Source organism: Lutra lutra, chromosome 8 (genome assembly GCF_902655055.1).
Source record: "Lutra lutra chromosome 8, mLutLut1.2, whole genome shotgun sequence".
Classification (NCBI taxonomy): Eukaryota; Metazoa; Chordata; class Mammalia; order Carnivora; family Mustelidae; genus Lutra; species Lutra lutra.
The window spans coordinates 62,311,588-62,332,188 of record NC_062285.1 but is presented as its reverse complement, the minus strand read 5'-3'; positions in this window follow the sequence as shown (position 1 = coordinate 62,332,188).

Genomic DNA, 20,601 nt, shown 5'->3' with positions numbered 1-20,601 from the left:
TGGGGGAGAGAGAGGTGGAAAGAGAAAGGGGATGAGGGGCAGAGGGAGAGAGAGATTCTTAAGCAGGCTCCACATTCAGTGTGGAGCTCAATCTCATAACACTGAGATCATGACCTGAGCCAAAATTAAGAGTCAGACACTTAACCAACTGAACCGCCAGGCACCCCTAAAGAAAAACGATTTTAATATATTGATGAAGCACGCCAGGGTGGCTCAGTGGGTTGGGCCTCTGCCTTCAGCTCAGGTCATGGTCTCGGGGTCCTGGGATCGAGCCCTACATTGGGCTCTCTGCTCAACGGGGAGCCTGCTTCCTCCTCTCTCTCTGCCTGCCTCTCTGCCTCTCTGCTTACTTGTGATCTCTCTCTCTGTCAAATACATAAATAAATTTTTAAAAATCCTTAAAAAAAAAAAGAAATTTTCAAACAGGGAGGCCCCTTTTTAGTACTTATTGAGAAATTTTTAATTTATTAAGAAATTTTCAAATAGGGATGCCTGGGTGGTTCAGTGGGTTGGGCCTCTGCCTTTGGCTCAGGTCATGGTCTCGGGGTCCTGGGATCGAGCCCCGCATTGGGCTCTCTGCTCAGCAGGGAGCCTGCTCCCCACCTCCGCCACCTGCCTCTGTGCCTGCTTGTGATCTCTCTCTGTCAAATAAATAAATAAAATCTTTAATATATTGATGAGATGATGGGTATTAAGTAACTTTATTATTAATCATTTTGGTAATCATAATGGTAATCATTTTACAATATATGTAAGTCAGGGCATTATACTATACACCTTAAACTTATACCATGCTACATGTGAATTATGTCTCAATAAAAATGGAAAAGATAAATAAACATCTTAAAAACTTCTTATCAGCTTCTTAGGCTCTCAGTACCTCCTCCAGAATTGGCAAATGTTCCAAAAGGAAAAATGGCCCTGGATGCTGGGCTTATGTCCTTGTCCTTCTATTTCTTCCATATCCTAGGCTATAATTCTTTACTATCTTATTAGATATCTGATGTTTTCAAACAGATTTTTTAAAATATTTTGTCCAGTGCCTCTGGTTGTCCTTTGCAGAAAGTTGATTGGAATTCCCTAGTCTTGCCATCAGAAGTCCCTAGGACATTTGTTTATTGGTGGATCATGTTAGTCACTTCTGTAGCCAAACATGAGTGATCAGGCTCATCTTTGAATTGATGGACCTTTCCCTTGTGACGGGACAATATTATGAAAGTTCACAAATTTCAGTGTAATTACTTTATGCCTAACCATGACCCACTTTATCTCAGGAGACCCTAAGTTTCATCTCAGTTGGCTTTACTTGATAAAGCCTCCTCCTTTACTGCTGTCACGGAAAATACTATTAAAGGCAGGCTGGTGTAGTGGAAAGAACACTGGATTTTGAGTAAGAAAAGTTGGATTTAAATTCATTTCCATCATGTGTTTCCTGCCTTGGTTTCACAGTTTCTCTCACCATGCCTCAAGCCCTCCATAAGCATGCAGACCACAAAGGTACATGAGAGTCAATCTCTGGCAGCTACTCAGTTTGTGTAAGCCTTACTATGTTTATCTATAAATTAGGGATTATAGCTATCTCATGTGGTTGTTGTAAGGAATAACTAAGGGAAGTTGTATAGCATTGAATTCACAACTACAGAGGATGCACTTCAATTACTATTTGTTTTCCATGATAAACATGGTATTTCATGCAACAGATTTATCTCCAAAATTTTTTGTAAATCAAATCATGCTTTAAAGGTATGAAGAGAGCTAAATTTTGAAGGGAAATTTATTGAAGATGCAGGGAGAATCCTTCATCAACAGAATATTAAGTCCATTTCATTAATCTCCTGTAATCATATTGATTTTCGTAAAATTCATTTGATCAGAGTAAGTTATGCCTTCAATAAAGGCACAAACACTTCCTCTATTCAGATGGTTTTGGAAGCCTCACAGCCCTGATGACAACTCTTGCCGAGATTATAAACAGTGATGTGGTTCCATGTGTCTGTAACAGCAAAGAGTTGACCTGAGCAGGCACAGATGATCTAAGCTAAATGTGAGGTGTGTGCCACAAGAATATCATATGAGACCATGAGGTTTAGTAAGCACTAGGAAAAATGCCTTGCAATCAATTTCTTAAGGCCATAATCCCAGATATTAATTCAAACGTGTTTTTTGGTTCTGAAGGGTAAAATATTTTATGACATTATTGCATTTCTGAAGATTTCACTTCTTATGTTGACTGGAATTTTATCATTGTTTTAAGTAGCACTCTTTATGAGATCATTTTGTCCCTTTAGAATCTAAATCTGGGTAATGACTATAGTGTTTTCAGTTTCCAGTTGTTTGTAGGTTGTCATTGTCTTCAAAAAATTGTTTAAAACAGCAAAAACCCTTAGCATTCTAATGGATATGTAAACAACCTGACTTCATTTTGATAATGTGCTAGCAGTGAGTATAAATGATAATAAACAAATGTGGAATCATTACTGTAACTCAGGAAAACAATATTATGTTAGAAATTCTAGATAATCTTTTTGGTGTAGATGTAAACTTGAAACACTATACAAGCTCATTACCAAGAAAGTTCTGATAATTAGCTTCTTAGCAACACAGGGATTTTTAGGGCAAGTATCTATTATAAATGTAAAATAATGGAGAAACTTTGATGAAAACCTTTGCATATTTCTGTCATTTCATTTCAAAGTTGGTTCCAATCTACTGACTTCTTGCTTCGGATCTTTGAAATTATAGTAACTAATTTTAAATAGATTTCAAAATTAACAGTGCTTTATTGGTAACATAGGAGGTAGTAACAGCACAGGACATGGAGATAGACTGCGAAGTTTCAAATGCCTGCTTTACCACTTAGCAGCTGTATGGAGGCAAATAAACCGACCCTCCTTAATTTGTCATCTGTAAAATGGGAATAACAGTAATAGCACCTACCTCGTAGAATTTTGTGAGAATTAAATGAAACCAACCATACAAAGTGCTTTGCATAGGCTGGCACATGATAAGCACTCATTAAATAGTAACTATAGGTAGTATATCCTGAAGTATATATTAAATACAGAGTTCGTGTTAGGAAAGGGCAATGAAAGTAAGAGTAGACAATAGTCACTTCTTCAGCCATAATGCTCGATACTTGCGTGGGTCATTAGCAAGTCCATTTTATGATCTCTGTAACCTCAGCTCTACCATTTACCAGGAAGATAGGGTTTCATAAATAGATTTACCTAGAAAAATGAGCCAAGAAAAAAAATCAAATTCTATCATCAGTGCAATTTTATGCATGAAAATAAACCAGAGTCTCATAGAATGTAAAAAAAAAAAAAAAAAAAGTTACACTTTTTCACATGTTTCCACTTGTTCCTTATTTAAATATCTCTCGGGGGGGGGGGGAACCCTCCTTAATGTGATTTTTTAAAAAAAATATCATACAGGGATGCCTGGGTGGCTCAGTTGGTTAAGCAGCTGCCTTTGGCTCAGGTCATGATCCCAGGGTCCTGGGATCAAGTCCCACATCGGGCTCCTTGCTCATCAGGGAACCTGCTTCTCCCTCTGCCTCTGCCTGCCATTCTGTCTGCCTGTGCTTGCTCTCTCTCCCTCTCTCTCTCTAACAAATAAATAAATAAAATCTTTAAAAAAAATATATATATATACATATACATATATATATATATATATATATATATATATATATTGTACACAGAGGCAACATCAACAGCCAGGGGAGAAATTCCCATTAAAACCAGGAAGAAAACAAAGATACTTGATAAAACTATCATTATTTAAAATTACTCTGTAAATTCTGGACAATGCAATAAGATACGAAACAGAAATGAGACCTAACAATCGGAAGACCAAATAATGTTCTCACTTTGTAGCTTATAACATTAGATGATATGAGAATGCACTAGGAAAACAAGAATTCACAAATTTTAGTGATGTGCATGGATGTGCTCCATATCTAAAAGTCAGCAGGTTTCCTACATAATATCATATTGTCTACCTACCCATACTACACCGAGTTATTCTCCCACTCTTAAACCTTCCCATCGCAGTCACCCAATTCTTCACTGCCCCCATTATTTATGCGATTTATGGTGATTGCCTTAAGCCAAAGCACCAATAAGAGCAATCAGCTGGGAGATTGTTTGGGTGACTTTAGGCTTAACAGGGCTAAGATAAGTTCTACGGAAATATACCTCATCCTCTTCTGAGCACCGGGAAAGAAGCAGCCCAAAGTGAGGCTGTCATTTGTTCAACAAATACTTCCTGAACATTTATGCCAGACATCGTGCTAATGCTGGGAATACAATAGTGACATGGACCCTGCCCTCATGGCACTTTCAGTCTAATGAGAAAAAGAGAAATTAAGTAAATAAACCCAGAAAACATTTATGAAGCGCAAGTTATGATGAGGTCTGTGAAGGAATAATAGAAAACCAGAAAGTGGCCAGGGAGGAGGGAGGAGGAGAGAGGGTATATAATTTAGAATGAGGGTCGGGCAAGAATCTTCCAGCAAGATCAAAGGTCGGAGCAGGGTATGTGGATAGATTATGTCAGGCAACGAACAGTGTCAGTCACTCATTACCTTACAGCCCATATTAAGGAGTGTGAATTTTACGTCCAGGAACATAAAGTGAAGTGTGCTTTTAAAGTAAAATTTGTTAACAGACACAGAGAGAATTCTACATAAGTGTAGAATTTTTCCCTGAAATTTCTATGCAGTATTCCTTTGAAAGGGTTTAAGTGAGAATTTGCTTTCTAGAGAGATCACTCTGGCTCAAGAAGGCCTTAAACAGAAGAATCAGAAGCAAAGAGACCAGTTAGGAAGTTATTCTAATGGTCCAGACAAGAGCCAGCAGTGGCTTAGATAGGCTTGTGTTAGCGGAGATGGGAAACAGGAGATATACTTTCTATGGCATTTGGAGGTGTCTTTATGCAAGACGACAGGGAGGAGCAAGATTCAAATTTTGTGGCCCTGGAATTTATACAATTTGTGAATGCCATTTTTTTAAAATTGCAAATACAAAAAAATACAAATATAACAGCAGGTACAAGATGTTGGAAGGGTCCTGGACAAACCCGAATTTTATTTGCCTCACAGCAAATCTGCCTCTGGCTCTAGGAGAGGGGAGCGGAGGTCCCACCAAGAGCTAATGTTTACGGAGCACTTACTGTTGTCAGACACTGGTTCGCACACCTTAAACATACTTTAACTCTCAGGGTGCCTGGGTGGCTCAGTGGGTTAAAGCCTCTGCTTTGGGCTCAGGTCATGATCCCAGGGTCCTGGGATTGAGCCCCACATTGGGCTCTCTGCTCAGCAGGGAGCCTGCTTCCCCCTTTCTCTCTGCCTGCCTCTCTGCCTACTTGTGATCTCTCTCTGTCAAATAAATAAATAAAATCTTAAAAAAAAATACTTTAACTCTCACAACAATCCTAAGAGATATTTTTGTCTTCTCCATTTGACAGATGGGCAAACTGAGGCTCAGCAAGGGATCCTGAGTCACAGCTAGTAAGTGGTAGAGCTGATATGTGATACAGGCTGCCTAGCCCTTGGTCATGGTGCTACGCTGCTTCAATATCTAAGTCTCAAGATCAGGGACAGAGAACAAGGCAGATGACAATCCTATTGACTGTATGACAAAAACCGCAAGATGCGCAGTTAGGGGGTACTTGAAGAGCAAGAGTTTAGTTGGGAGTAAGTTAAGTTTGTGACACTTACCACCACTTAAATTGCAATGTCAAGGAGGCTGTTGGATATGTAAGTCTGGGCCTCAAGGAAGAGAACTAGAAGGAAGAGACACACACATGAAAGTCACCAGCGTGGGAATGAATGAGGTGATCAAGGAGTGTACACCGCAAGGGGGAAGAGACGTGGAGACCAAACAGAAGATACAGTTGGGTGAGCGGAAAACCAGGAGAGGTCAGTATCACAGAAGCCAAAGGAGGGTGTGATGAGCTACATAACTGAATATAGGACTGGTGACCGTGACTCCCCAGTCAAGTGTAAACAGAAATGAGAGGAAAAGGCCGCTATCAAAGAAAATCCCCAACTCCTACTTTGAGGGATCTTCTTCCATAGCAACTAGAGAAAGATGGAGGAAGAGAAGCCTCTGAGCACGCATTCTATAAAAATAACAAATAATTCATGGGAAACCTGGCCTCTGGCTAAATAGGAGGGAATTTGCAAGTTCATTTCAGGTCCAACACTATTTGAGGAGGAGACCAGAGTTCTGGAAGATGGAGGAAATGCATGGCATAAACACACATCCGACCCTCTTTCCCCACATCCAGCAGACCTTTACTACCTTTCAATCTTTCTTTCAAGTGCATAGAATCAGGTCAAACACATGCATGGACCGATGGAACCAGTTAACTCCTTTATTTAGTTAGTGTTACTTTTTATTGGTTTAAATTTTGTTTATTTATTTATTTATTTTTTGGTTAGTTACTTTTAATAATGTAACAAAAGCACTTCCAAACCCACCACTCAAAACGCTAGTTCTTTAACCTTTGAAAAAGCCATTCAAGGAAATCTTATGAAGAGATCTTGCTGGCATAGGGGAGGGCAACAGCTAGGAAATCCCAGACAGGACTTTCAATTAACCTCCACGGCTACACAAGTAAGCAATCTTCAGTCGCATTAATAAGGCTGTCCATGCCAAGGACAGTAAAAGCCCCACTATAACCATCACTGGGCACATGGTGTCTGGTCTTTTATCATCAGTTCTAGGACTTATATTTTAAGGAGAACGTTGAAAAATCAGGTGTACCCAGAGAATATAATTCAGGATGGTGAGAGAACATGATGACTAGAGGAAGACATATTTAGCCCAGGGTTGAGGATGGTGGAGATAGGCTGGAAGGACCAAGGGACCAGGTCCTCTAGAGCTGTTCCACGTTGTATCCTGGGGAAGAAAATGGGCGCAAGGTGGGTGTAAGTAGGAAAGGTGATTTTGGCTAAGTGAGATAACGAATTTCCCGAAAATATCCAGGCTTCAATCAACAGCTCTCTGTCACCAGTGAAATTGCTTGAGAGGCTGAGTGAGTGGCAGGGATCTCGCAGAAAGAACCACCCCATTAAGGCAAAGGTTGAGCCTTGGCCACTGACCACTGAGCCAGCTTCTCCAGGCTTGGTCTCTTCTTCAGGCTCCAGTCTCCAATTCCCTCTCCATAACCCCCTGCCACAACGAGTCAGCTCCCTTCTTTTGTCTGTGCCCCACTGACCACTGAGCCAGCTTCTCCAGGCTTGGTCTCTTCTTCAGGCTCCAGTCTCCAAGTCCCTCTCCATAACCCCCTGCCACAACGAGTCAGCTCCCTTCTTTTGTCTGTGCCCCACTACCCCTAAGCTATGGTGTTTATCTACGAATCACACAGGGCACTTACCTAAAGAGGAAACCATGATGTATCATCCTTCCGTGGTTCACCCTTCTGGAAATCTCTCTCTGGACCATCAGACCTCCAAGGCTGTTTTATGACGCCTTCCCATTCCAGCCCATGTGACCTCTGGAACATCTCTCTGGACCCTCACTCCCCCCCACCCAACGAAAGTTATTGCCCTCCCCCACTAACTTGCCTTTAAATTTCCAATGACCTAAACATGTTGGTCATATTCATTCACAAATTATCAGGTTTATTTTATATTCTTTGGGTGCTCCAGCCTGGAATCTGGGGAATTTCTATGTCCTTTTTTTCTACCCACTATCTTTACTACTTCCTCTTGCCTATGTAACCTTTATTTCTTGTCCTTGTCCTATTCTTACTGCATCCCATCCCAAGCTTACTCTTCATCTTCAACTTATTATTTTTTTAATGTAGAAGGCGAGAGATAAAAATGGAAGCAGAGAACGCAAAACATACCCTCCCTCCTGCCTTCTCTCGCTTTCCCGCTTCCTCTCTCTCAAATTATAGAAGGAGCGTAATGCCAGAGGGGGTAATCGCTGAGGCTTTGGTCTTTGGCTGTGAAAACAGCCTCCACCCCTAGCTAGCAATGAGCCTTGGGCAAATGACAGAACCTCTTTGAGCCTTAATTTTCCCATTAGTAAAATGAGGATAAGAAGAATATGTGCATTAGAGATGAAGAAACGCATGTGAAGTGCATCCACGATATCTGACACATAGTCTGTGACAAGTGAATGTTTATTACTAGTGTCATAGGAGGAAATTAGTCTATGACTAAGTACAGGATATGGTTGTCCCTTAATCACATGTATGCATCCATTTCTAAAGATGTTTTCCCTTCTATTGCCCAGCAAAGAAAATTTATTTATTCATGTTCAACAAATTTCTACTAAGCACATAGTAAGTTTCATTCCTTGTGCTCAGTGGGGGCTTAATTAAATAAACTGCTGTATAAATACACTGTGGCATATGATGCCACGGCTAAAGAGAACCAGGTATATTTATACGTATGATGGTGGAAAACCTCCAAAGATGTAGAGAAATGGGAGAAAGAAATTCCAGAGCCATACCATTCCTATAAAAGTACATACAGACACATGTAAAATGCATATATATGGATATATAGACATATATAGATATACATTATATATGTATTATAATGTTAATTACGTGTATACATCATATATAATTACGTGTATCTGTTAATTATCATATATAAATATTATATATATATCTGTGTATATGTGTGTGTGTGTGTGTGTATATATAAAATGTAAATGTGCAGAGGAAGTTCTAGAGTAGCAGACATCCAACCAGGAAGGAAACCAGGATGGGGAAGTGGGGACTGGTTTAAAGGAACATTAGCTTTATTTGTGATGCTCAAATGTTTACATGGAGAAGGAATTCATAAACTATCTAGATCATCGTTTTTAAGGTAAAATAAGTAGTCACAAGGCCCCTGCCAGAATTCCTGCATGTCCACTTGCCACTGAGTTCCTGGCATTTCTGACTTCAAACAGGGATTCAGTTATCCATTAAAACAAAACAAAACAAAACAGAAAAGAAAAGAAAAAAGAAAGCCTAACCACACAGAAGATCTCAGTCTTGTTACGGTCTTCTTCAATGCCTTGGAAAATAAGGCAGAGGTATATTTATATAAGCACACCTACACGAAGTTCTAAATTTACCTGTTTAGGAAAGTGCTCGCACAAACACACGGTCTCCCGGGAGATCGGGTCTGGGAACTGAGCCCCTGGCCCGCGCTGCCGCCCTCTTCCCTACGAGCCCCGCCCTGCTCCCCGCTCCGGAGCCGGCACCTGCCAGTCTAACATCGGCTGGAGTCTCAACAGTATCAGCCTGCGGGAAGCAATACAAAAGTGTTATGCTGAAAATAAAAAAAAAAAAAATTTAAAAAGTATATGCCCATTGTGAAGTAACCACAACAATCAAGCTAATTAAAATATCCATCAGCTCTCAAAAAAAAAAAAAAAAAGTTCAGAAAAAAAAAAAAAGCCCTAGGTGGACAGTTTTTACTTCCAATATGTGGGACGCTGAAGATCGAAGTCCTAAACGGAGTTTTTCCTTGGGCTTGCTTTGTGGTCCTGGCAAATCAGATGAACTTGGAGGCATCGGTGAGGCAGAGAGGATGATGTAAAACACTGTCAATCCCTTTAAATAGATAACTTTGAATTTGCTGAGTCCTCAGAAGGCAGAAGGGGCTTGCATATGGGTCCCACACAGGTATCTTTGTGAGTTTTTATACATACGTAGGATGGACATGAGTTGATAAGTTGATTATGTTTATAGGAACATATCCTGAATTATGTCAGAGAATGTAAATACTATGATGTATACATATTTTATGGATGTGCCTGATTTTGTGTAAACATGTCACATAATATGCACATTTTAAATGTCTATTAAATGTACATACTCCTAGATTCACAATTTTTTTCTATTGTTAATGTCCCAAATATAAGATCTAACAGCTGTCCATAACTAATATGTAATGGTTATCAGAAGAGCATATGGGTATAAGCTGCATAATTTATAATTATCCTGTTATGACACTTTTTTTAAAGTTTGTTCATTTAAGTAATCTCTGCACAGAATGTGGGGCTCAAACCTACGACCTAGAGATCAAGAGTTGCCTGCTCTCCCAGCTGAGTCAGCCGGTGTCTCAGTGTTATGAGATATCTTTTAAATACGATTGCTTTTGTCTGATTAAAACATCAAGGCCAGGAGGAGGGTGAAACACACAAGGGGCCAAGGGTGCAGAAGCGGAGGAGGCCCCCACTCTCTGGCCCCCGCACGTCGCTTGCCTCCGCCTGGTGGCGGCCCTGATAAAAATGCCCTTGTTTCTTCCATCATCCTCATCACCACCCAAAACAATCACTAATTAGTTACTAAGTTCTGGGAGCTGTTTATGCACTTTACATGCATTAACCACCCTAAAGAAATGTCTAATTTCTAATCAGATGTCTAATGTCTAAATTTCTGTCTGACGCCATTAACAAAGTGAATTACGAGATAGTACCTAATATGTAAAATGCTTCAAAAGCCGTAACTAAGTTGCCCCCGCTAGACTAGACCTTGGATGAGAGCTCGGCAGCTGAATGATGAGTCCGGATCTCCCAGGATGTGTGCCTCCTGTGTTAAATAAAATCCAACACTCTTTCCTCTCCGTTAGGCATGGTAGTGCTTTTCTCTGAATATACACTGCATGAAGTATGATTTTACTGATCTCTTTCTGTGTCGGGGCGGTTTGGCAGGCAGTAGGCTTCAACTCTGTTGGCATACGTGCAACATGATTGACAGATTTCAAAAGGAAAAAGGATGCCTCTGTTCCTGTATTACTGTTCCTACTTTGAAAATGGTGGTAGATAATGGAATTGGGATAGTCTAACTGTACTTCAATATGATAATATGCTTATATTTAAACTCACACACAGACCAAGGAAGGGGGATTTACACAACGTATTATCTAGTATCTAGCTACAGATGATTTACTGTTGTGCACTGAAATGTGGTGGAAGTACAAGATGGATAGTAATATTATATTGTGGTATATATCCTGTTCACATCAGGCCTTCGTAATAAAAGCCGAACAGCAATCTACAGAACCTGTCTTAAATCTGCCATCTAAGATACTGATTGTAAAATAAAATGATCAAAGTGCAGGTTATCTCTATACTGCCTTCCCCTGAGAGAGTGGTATGCAAAGAACTTCCTCCTTTTTATTTATTTACATCCAGTCAACAGAAACATAAATTAAATTAAAAACCTTAGTGTTATGTGGACTGAATAAAGCATACCTAATATGTTGCTAAGTAGACTTTTTTTTTAGATACTACAGACTACAGCCTGTATTGTACTTTTATCCACGCATCCTTTACTATGTACTGACAGCAAAATATGCTTATAAAAATAATAGAGCAAAATGAATTTTGCAAACCAGCAATTTCACATGCTACAATCCTGCTGAGAATAAACAATTTTTAGTGGGTCTTTATATTTGACACATGAAATCAGGCATTCCTGCAAATTGATTTCATTTTAAATAATTTCTTGAGGTTGCGATGGAAAGAGACCAACACAAACAAGTTAACATTGCATAGAGAAATCACAAATGAATTTTAAGCAGACCTTTTTGCCTTCACAGGCAAGTAATTTAAAGAACATTAGAGGCCAAACTTCCCAATAAAAAGGGACGTCCTTGTGTGTTACAGAATGTAGAGGACAGAAAAGTATGAGGTCTGGAGTTAATCATCCTGTCTTCCAAATGCATACACAGACAGATTTGGGTTAAAGTGGAGGTAGAGAGAATCCTTGGAACGGGAAAGAGATCCCAGCACCTTGGCCACATTTCTGCCATCCTGAGGACTTAGACACTCTCTTCTCCGTGCTTCCCTGGCTCCTGACATAAAATCCTACTGTGACACTGATCTAGTGAACTGTAATGATTTGCTTATTATATATTCTTGCTTACATATATAATGTAAACTATTCCTATTAATATAAAAATGTATAAGATTTAGCTGGATGTCTTAACTATAACCCCCTTGGGAAGAGAAATGGTCTTACTCATCTTGTGACCCCAGCATCTAGCCCAGTACTCAGCACTGAGTAAGCGCTCTGAAATGCCCAGTTAGACTGATAGGGAAAACAATAACATGACTCGGAAGAATGAGAGAAAAACATGGAGGGGAAAGGATGAAATATAGTCACTTTGATGTATCCTGCAGAAACAAGAGCTGGTTATAGGTAGACTTGACACGTGGAGCCTTTTAGGGTCAACTACTAAATATAGATGGGCCAATCCTTTCCCTCATTCATTCATTCAGTCAGTCAACAAACATCTATTGAATGCCAGTTATGTATCAGGCAATCACTAGCTACTGCAGTAGCCTGATATCATGAAACACAGGATCAGTATAATTTGTCATGGTTTCCTTACAGATATGCCAACAAAGAGTCAGAGCTGAAGATCAAGTTTAAGCTCAAACTAAACTGCAGATGATTTTTTATTTTGCCATTTAAATATATCTTGCCATTCACTAAGTAGCTTCATTCTTCGCATGACTCAAGGGTTTACTTTAGTATACATTTAATAGTATAACTAGATCTTCTTAAGATCCTGGCTTAATTCTTCAGCCTTGCACTCATATGCTAAGTGCCATTTACAATAATCCCGAAACGGGTCTCATTTCTTTAAGCATTTTATATCAGACTGGAGACCCTTGGGCAGGTTACTTGTTTTTTTCTGTATTTAAATCTATACTGAATGTCTTGTTTTCCTTCAACAAATAATACCTGCCTCCAATGTGGTAATGAGAAAATGGGAACAAAATTGGGTTATCTTGTCTTCTCAGTTTTAAAAGATCATGTTGGAATGACCGTCCGCATAGTTTATAAAAACTCTTCAATCAATGACAAAGAAAATCCCAATAGGGGTTTTAAAAGAAATCTTGCCCACTAAAATGAAGGCAGACGTCTTTTAAAACTATATAAAGCCTTTGAGTTCTTTCTTTTCCATTTACACATAATTTCTGGATGCAGGGGCAGGTCCTTCAGTAAAACACAAGTATAGAAAATGATACTACGGTTTTTGTTAAGGTAAGAATAAGGGCTTTTTTTCCCCTTGCTATTTCCCCTTATTAAACTGACAAAGGCAGCTCTTTTAGAATTCTGTTAAAAGCAAGCTTATTTGCTTACAGGTCAAAGAAGAGAAACAGAGAAATCAGAAGTAAAAGAGACCCATTTGTTTCATCCATATTACAGCCAGGACAGAATTGTTCCTTTCAGTGACCTTTCTGGTTGGAGCTGTCATAACTGACAGTGGATTCAGCATTCTCCTTTAAAAGTCCATTCGTGACTGAACATTTCACCATCAAAATAGGTAACGATCTCAGTGTTAGTTCAATCAGCACTTAAAATTCAATCTTATGTTCCCCTCTCGTTAATTAATCCTATCCCATTTTATCCTTACATTCTCTTTTTTCCCTTTACATTTCAATGCCTAAATATGAAGGTATCATTTCTAGACGGTCTACCATGCTGTTTCAGGCCACCGCTTAGCCACACGATATACTCCATAAATCTTTCTTCATAAATCAATGTGTCCCTTCCATTAATCATGTTCATTATTTATCTCTGGGTTTCAGCCAAGACTGTCAACATTGTTTATTTAGGTGCTCAAAACTGAGTACAGTTGGCTCAGAGTACTTTCAGCCACACTCGTATGGGAGACTACAAACTTCCTTCCGGGGTGCTACAGCACTGCCTCGGAGAATCCTGCTCGGTCTTTCTTTCCATATTTGCTCTAAGCTCGTCTGTGCCTCTCCGTCATAGCTCGTTTCTAGTAATCCCACTTCTCAAGACCCTCTTCTCTTCTCCCGTGAAGGCTTCTGATGCGATTGGTGCCAGATGTTTGTTTGCATCTTTCTGAGAGCAATTTCATGTTTTTTCACCCATATTTCTGACCCGTTTTGGTCTCTGTGAACCATACTGCTGTTCATATCCGGGCCATTTATCAAAGCTTATAACACCTCCCGATTTAGTCATCTCAGGGACTGTCCTTAGCATGCTGTTCATTCCCTCTTCCAGATAATGGATTGCATAAAAATACAAACTATGGGGACCCACAAAGAGACAAGCCCTCAGGACTCTGCGTAATGTTGCTCCTGTTACCTTTTCCAAGGTGGTCTTTCAGCCCCTCGAGCTGCGTGGCTCTGGTATTAGCAAGTCGGCCGGGAACTAACATATTTGGGAAAATCATACAGCATGGCAAATCCAGTGTTTTGCTCAAATCTAAATATAATGCAAATGTCCAACGACATTCCCATTCCTGGCCCATCTCCCCTCCATAAATAAACCTCTGTAAAATCCGATCTTGCTTCGTGGGGGGTTTGGGTACATGGGTTGGTTTTATTTTACAGTTTCATTTAGTTTAATTTGGACTTTGTTTGGGTTAGGTTTTTAAGCATCCCTCCTCAGACAAGATTAGAACTTGATGTGACGCATTTTGCTTGTGTCAAATGCACATCTGGGGTGCTCACAAGTATTCCAGAAATAGCTCACAGACATGGAGCATCTCTTTCAATTGACAGATCAGAAAGCTCCCTCCACAGTTGCTGGGGCGGGGTTTTACCTTGCGGTTATTTTTTTTTTTTTTTAAGATTTTTATTTATTCATTTCAGAGGGGGTGAGTGAGAGAGAGCATATGAGTTGGGGAGAGGGACAGAGAGTGGTTGAGAGAGAAAGAGAGAGAGGGAGACGCAGACTCCTCATTGAATAGGGAGCCTGATGTGGGGCTCTATCCCGGGACCCTGGGGTCATGACCTGAGGGCAGACACAACTGACTGGGCCACCCGGGTACCCCCCCAACCCCACCCCCCCACCAACACCCTGTGGTTATTCTTTTTTTTTTTTAATTAATTTTATTTTTTTATAAACATATATTTTTATCCCCAGGGGTACAGGTCTGTGAATCGCCAGGTTTACATACTTCACAGCACTCACCATAGCACATACCCTCCCAATGTCCATAACCCCACCCCCCCTCTCCCAACCCCCTCCCCCCATCAACCCTCAGTTTGTTTTGTGAGATTAAGAGTCACTTATGGTTTGTCTCCCTCCCAATCCCATCTTGTTTCATTTACTCTTCTCCTACCCCCTTAACCCCCCATGTTGCATCTCCTCTCCCTCATATCAGGGAGATCATATGATAGTTGTGTTTCTCCGATTGACTTATTTCGCTAAGCATGATACCCTCTAGTTCCATCCACGTCGTCGCAAATGGCAAGATTTCATTTCTTTTGATGGCTGCATAGTATTCCATTGTGTATATATACCACTTCTTCTTTATCCATTCGTCTGTTGATGGACATCTAGGTTCTTTCCATAGTTTGGCTATTGTAGACATTGCTGCTATAAACATTCGGGTGCACGTGCCCCTTCGGATCACTACGTTTGTATCTTTAGGGTAAATACCCAGCAGTGCAATTGCTGGGTCATAGGGTAGTTCTATTTTCAACATTTTGAGGAACCTCCATGCTGTTTTCCAGAGTGGTTGCACCAGCTTGCATTCCCACCAACAGTGTAGGAGGGTTCCCCTTTCTCCGCATCCTCGCCAGCATCTGTCATTTCCTGACTTGTTAATTTTAGCCATTCTGACTGGTGTGAGGTGATATCTCATTGTGGTTTTGATTTGTATTTCCCTGATGCCGAGTGATATGGAGCACTTTTTCATGTGCCTTTTGGCCATCTGGATGTCTTCTTTGCAGAAATGTCTGTTCATGTCCTCTGCCCATTTCTTGATTGGATTATTTGTTCTTTGAGTGTTGAGTTTGCTAAGTTCTTTATAGATTTTGGACACTAGCCCTTTATCTGATATGTCGTTTGCAAATATCTTCTCCCATTCTGTCAGTTGTCTTTTGGTTTTGTTAACTGTTTCCTTTGCTTGCAAAAGCTTTTGATCTTGACACCCTGTGGTTATTCTTAATGCTTCTCTCTACCAATTCTACACACAGGGTTTGCTTTAAGATGTCAAGCTCACTGGCTTTGTCTCCACACTGTCACAAAGCTGGTCAACTTCCTAGAGGAAGAAAGCTTAGGAATGGACACTCAACAGTCATGTGTCCCATCTCCAGGGTTCTGTGATTGGTACCCCTGGGGCCAGGCAATCCTAAGGCACACTCAGTCTTTAGCTGTTATGTTGATAACCTTGATTTTATTTTATTATAAGGAACAAATAAGATAATTGATATAAATAGGAATTTAATATTGTTAAAGTGAAAAAATATAGCTGTTTGTCAAATTTTTAAAATTTTTTCCCTTTTAGCAGCTTATGTCATGTGGCTAAGAATTTTGTTCTTTCCACTTTGTACTTATCTTTAATCTTTTCTTGAAAAAGAATAAAATTAGGGGCACCTGGGTGGCTCAGTTGTTAAGTGACTGCCTTCAGTCCAGGTCCTGATCCTGAAATTCCAGGATCAAGTCCACGGCTCATCAGGGAGTTTGCTTCTCCCTCGAACCCTCCCCACTCTCATGCTCTCTTACTCATTATCTCTCTCTCAAATAAACAAATAAAATCTAAATAAAATAAAATAGATGTCTTTAAAAAAAGAATAAAATTATAACTATTCTTCAGTATATACTTTAATAAATGACTTGCAGATTTCTTGACAGAATCCCTAAGAAGTAAATTTTCTATGACTGTTTGTTTAAACATCACCATATTTGGACTTTTCACTTCCAATATTAGCCATGCAGTTCTTCCCTCCACATGTGGCCTCTCTTGCACATCCTTTCAGATATTTCTAGGCCACAATCCAAGCTACTAGACAATCACACCTATTAGAAACAGACCAGAGCCGGAGACCACTAAAAATAAGAGCTCTAAGTAACTAAAGTAGATATTACAAAGTCTATCCATTAAAATGCATGTATGCTATTCAGAGGTGAGGCCCAAACTCAGAGCCTATTAACACTTGACATGTTGTTCTAAAAAAGTTATGGGTGCCTGGGTGGCTCAGTGGGTTAAAGCCTCTGCCTTCGGCTCAGGTCATGATATCAGGGTCCTGGGATCAAGTCCTGCATCGGGCTGTCTGCTCAGCGGTGAGCCTGCTTCCTCCTCTCTCTCTGCCTGCCTCTTTGCCTACTTGTGATCTCTGTCTGTCAAATAAATAAATAAAATCTTAAAAAAAATTTTTTTAAATGTTATTAGTTGTTTTTTAAATGTAATATGAATTTATTCCAGTGAGTTTGAAATGGAGCAAAGAGTTTCCTCCTCCAGGTTAGCATTCTGAGAGATATCAACAATGTAGTCTACAGAGGAATCCAGAAAAACGAAACTACTAAAAATTACTGCAGAGTGAAATCACTAAATTCAGGACAAACATCCCAATGTCCCTCAGCTAACTCTGACGGTACTACTGGGCCACGTCACTATCCAGTTAGTAAGTGCAGTTCATAATGATGTGTCCATTGTATTCATATCATTTCCTGGTGAAGTGAAGAGTATAACACATTTAGATGGACCTCCATCTAACATATTTTTTTAATTTTTGCTGCTTAAAATAGCAAAGTTATTTTTAAAATAACTGTCTGGAACAACTTGATTTGCAAAAGATAGCCAAACGTCTCTATAAATGGCAGTATACTTTTTATGTTCTCCCTTGACATACATATATATATATATATATATATATATATATATATATATATATATATCGATGCCCAACCTTTTGAGAATATAAATTCCTCAATAGCAGGGACTGGTTTTGTTCTACTTGCTTTGGATATAGAATGCCTATCTGAGCAACTGGAAGGGTTTTGAATCCGAGACTTTTAGAATGGAAAGAAACTTGGAGAGCATTCTCTTCCAATTCATTTGTTTTATGGAAGTATTAACTATGCGCACTAACATTGTCTTGAAGTAAGTATGGCATTTCCCCCCAAAATTGTACCAAAAAATTTTTCTTTTCCAAAAAGTATGTAAATAAAATTATATACTTAAAGTTCTCTAAAATACAAACAGTAACATAAGATAAAGACTGCTGTGCAACTTGTTTTTCACTTTAAATTCTTATTATATTTTTTAAAGACTTTTTTTTTTTTTTGGACAGAGAGACACACAGCAAGAGAGGAAACACAAGTAGGGGGAGTGGGGGAGGGAAAAGCAGGCTTCCCGCTGAGAAGAAAGCCCAGTGTGGGGCTTGATCCCAGGACCCTGGGATCATGACCTGAGCCAAAAGCAGACGCTTAACAACTGAACCACCCAGGCACCCCAATATATTTTTTAAAAGAGTGAATCTGTATACAGTGAAAAATATAATATAGTAGACACTAGAACTAAGCTCTCTTGTAATATTACTTAAAGCTTATTATTGGGAGTCATTAATAAACACAGTATAACTTCAAGATTCACTTCAGGATATACAAGTACTTCTTTCCAAGTTGAGGGATGGAATAATCTCCAGAAGGGAGTAAAGAATATGTGAAAAGCAAATGTTTTCCCTATAGAAATACCCTTATACACAAGGCCCTTCAACATTTTAAGGTGAAGCATGGAGGGCAAAGACTATCAAAGTTGTTTTCTTAATATTCTTACTAATAAAGATTATTATAGTGCCAGAACTAAGGAGGATACCCCAAGATCCATTTAATATGGTATCTGCAAACTGCAGGTTGTAGTTGATAAGTGGATCCTAAAATCAATTTAGTGGATTACAACCATTATTTTTAAATGAAATAGAACAAAATAGAAAACAAAATGCATTCTGGTTAGTAACGGTAAAATTTATTTTCTAAAATTCACTGTACGTGTGTGTGTGTTTGTGTGTGTGTGTGTGTGTATGTGTGTGTGTACCTGACTATGATAGAAATGTATTTCTTGTTGAGGGTCACAGGCACAAAAGGTTGAGGGTTCCTGATCCAATCTAGCCCCTGGCTTGCAATGGGGTGTAACTGACAGTGGGTTCAGAGAAAAAGACATTTTACATTTGTTGCTGTCTTAAAACAAGCCTCTCCCAAAGAACGAACTTCACTTTGGCTCATTATTTGAAGTGCATTGTCAAGTTCTCTTTCCATCAAGATTATTGGAAGGCAGGCTTACTTCCAAACTTACTTTCTTCGCAACGTAAGTTTACCCAGCCAAGTAATTGATTAAAACCCAGTAGAAATCCATCCTAATCATCAGCTATCATTATGATTTCAATTATAGGAGCAAAGTGTTAACAGGGAAAACTTCGCTACAAACTTCGCTACACATTCTTTGACCGAGCTCCTTTCCTCTGTAAATCAGTGAGGCAGAGGCTGCTGACCCATCCCCAACCTTGAGGCATGTCCGGAGCACTGCCAGTTTCAATTTGGTTGTACTGAATGGAAGAATGGAATAGGATGATTGTACTTGACATCTTAATGAAGACTAAATCTTCCTTTGCCACAGTCCTTCCTCCTTCTGACAGAGCTGAGCTCTCCTGAGAGCTCAGGAGAAAGAAGATAGGTCCAGAAATTTCTGTATTTCTTTGTGTTTTACTGGCTTCTTACTCAAATAAGTAGGCAGTGGAGTAGAGCGTGGGTATGAGGGTCAAGACACACGTGTTCTGGGTTGAGGCGAAGTTTGAGTATATTCTGAACAAGTCTTCGAATCGCTCTGGGCCTTTATGTCTTCGTTTCTAAAACAAGACCTGTGGCGTGCCTGGGTGGCTCAGATGGTTGAGTGTCTGCCTTTGGCTCAGGTCATGATTCCAGGGTCCTGGGATCGAGCCCCACATTGGGCTCTCTGCTCAGCGGGCAGCCTGCTTCTCCCTCTCCCTCTGCTGCTCTCCCTGCTTGTGCTCTCTCACTCTGTCAAATAAATAAATAAAATATTTTAAAAAATGAAAATAAAAAATTAAAACAAGACCTGTGCTACAACAGTTTGGCCACGAATGATAATCATAACAGCACCTACGTTGCACTTACTGTGTCCATCTCCGTATCAAGCATTTTACCTCAATGACTCATTTAGTCCTCACCACACTATAGGCAGAAAAATGTTTCCTTATTTTGCAGATGGATATAGATATATGAGAAGTAGAGACTAACGTTGTACAGTTAAGCAGTGGGAGGGCTGGGATTCAAACCTAGGCAGTGTGCGGATACTGTGCTCTTCCCATCATGAAACACTGCCTCAGCCAAGACCTCTTTTTATCACTTATTCTCGCCTCAATTACTCTTCCAAAGCTCATGTTACTAAAAACATTTTTTATTGAACTGTAGTTACCAAGCAGTATGTTACTTGTTTTCCATTTCTATTAATCAAAGAGATATTGAATGGTCAATAGGAATTTCTCATTAACATAAAATGAATTACTACTTGCGTTGACAGAATTTGTGCCCCCCAGTTCGCTAGATTTCCAGGATTACCTCTGACCTTCCAGTGGTTCTGAGAGTTCTCAAGAAGATATCCTCTCAAGGTAAGCAGAAGGGGAGAGCAAAAAGCCTCATGACACATGACACATGACACATGACACATGACAAATGAGGTTTTGATCCAGATTTATTGGGTCTTTAAAAATATGTTTCAAAAAACCCACAATTAAATATCACTCCACATCCACTAGAATAGCTATGATTAAAAAGGCAACGAGAGTTGGCTAGAAGGTACAGAAATTAGGGAATGTAGTATGTCGCAGCTACTCCTGAGAACATTCT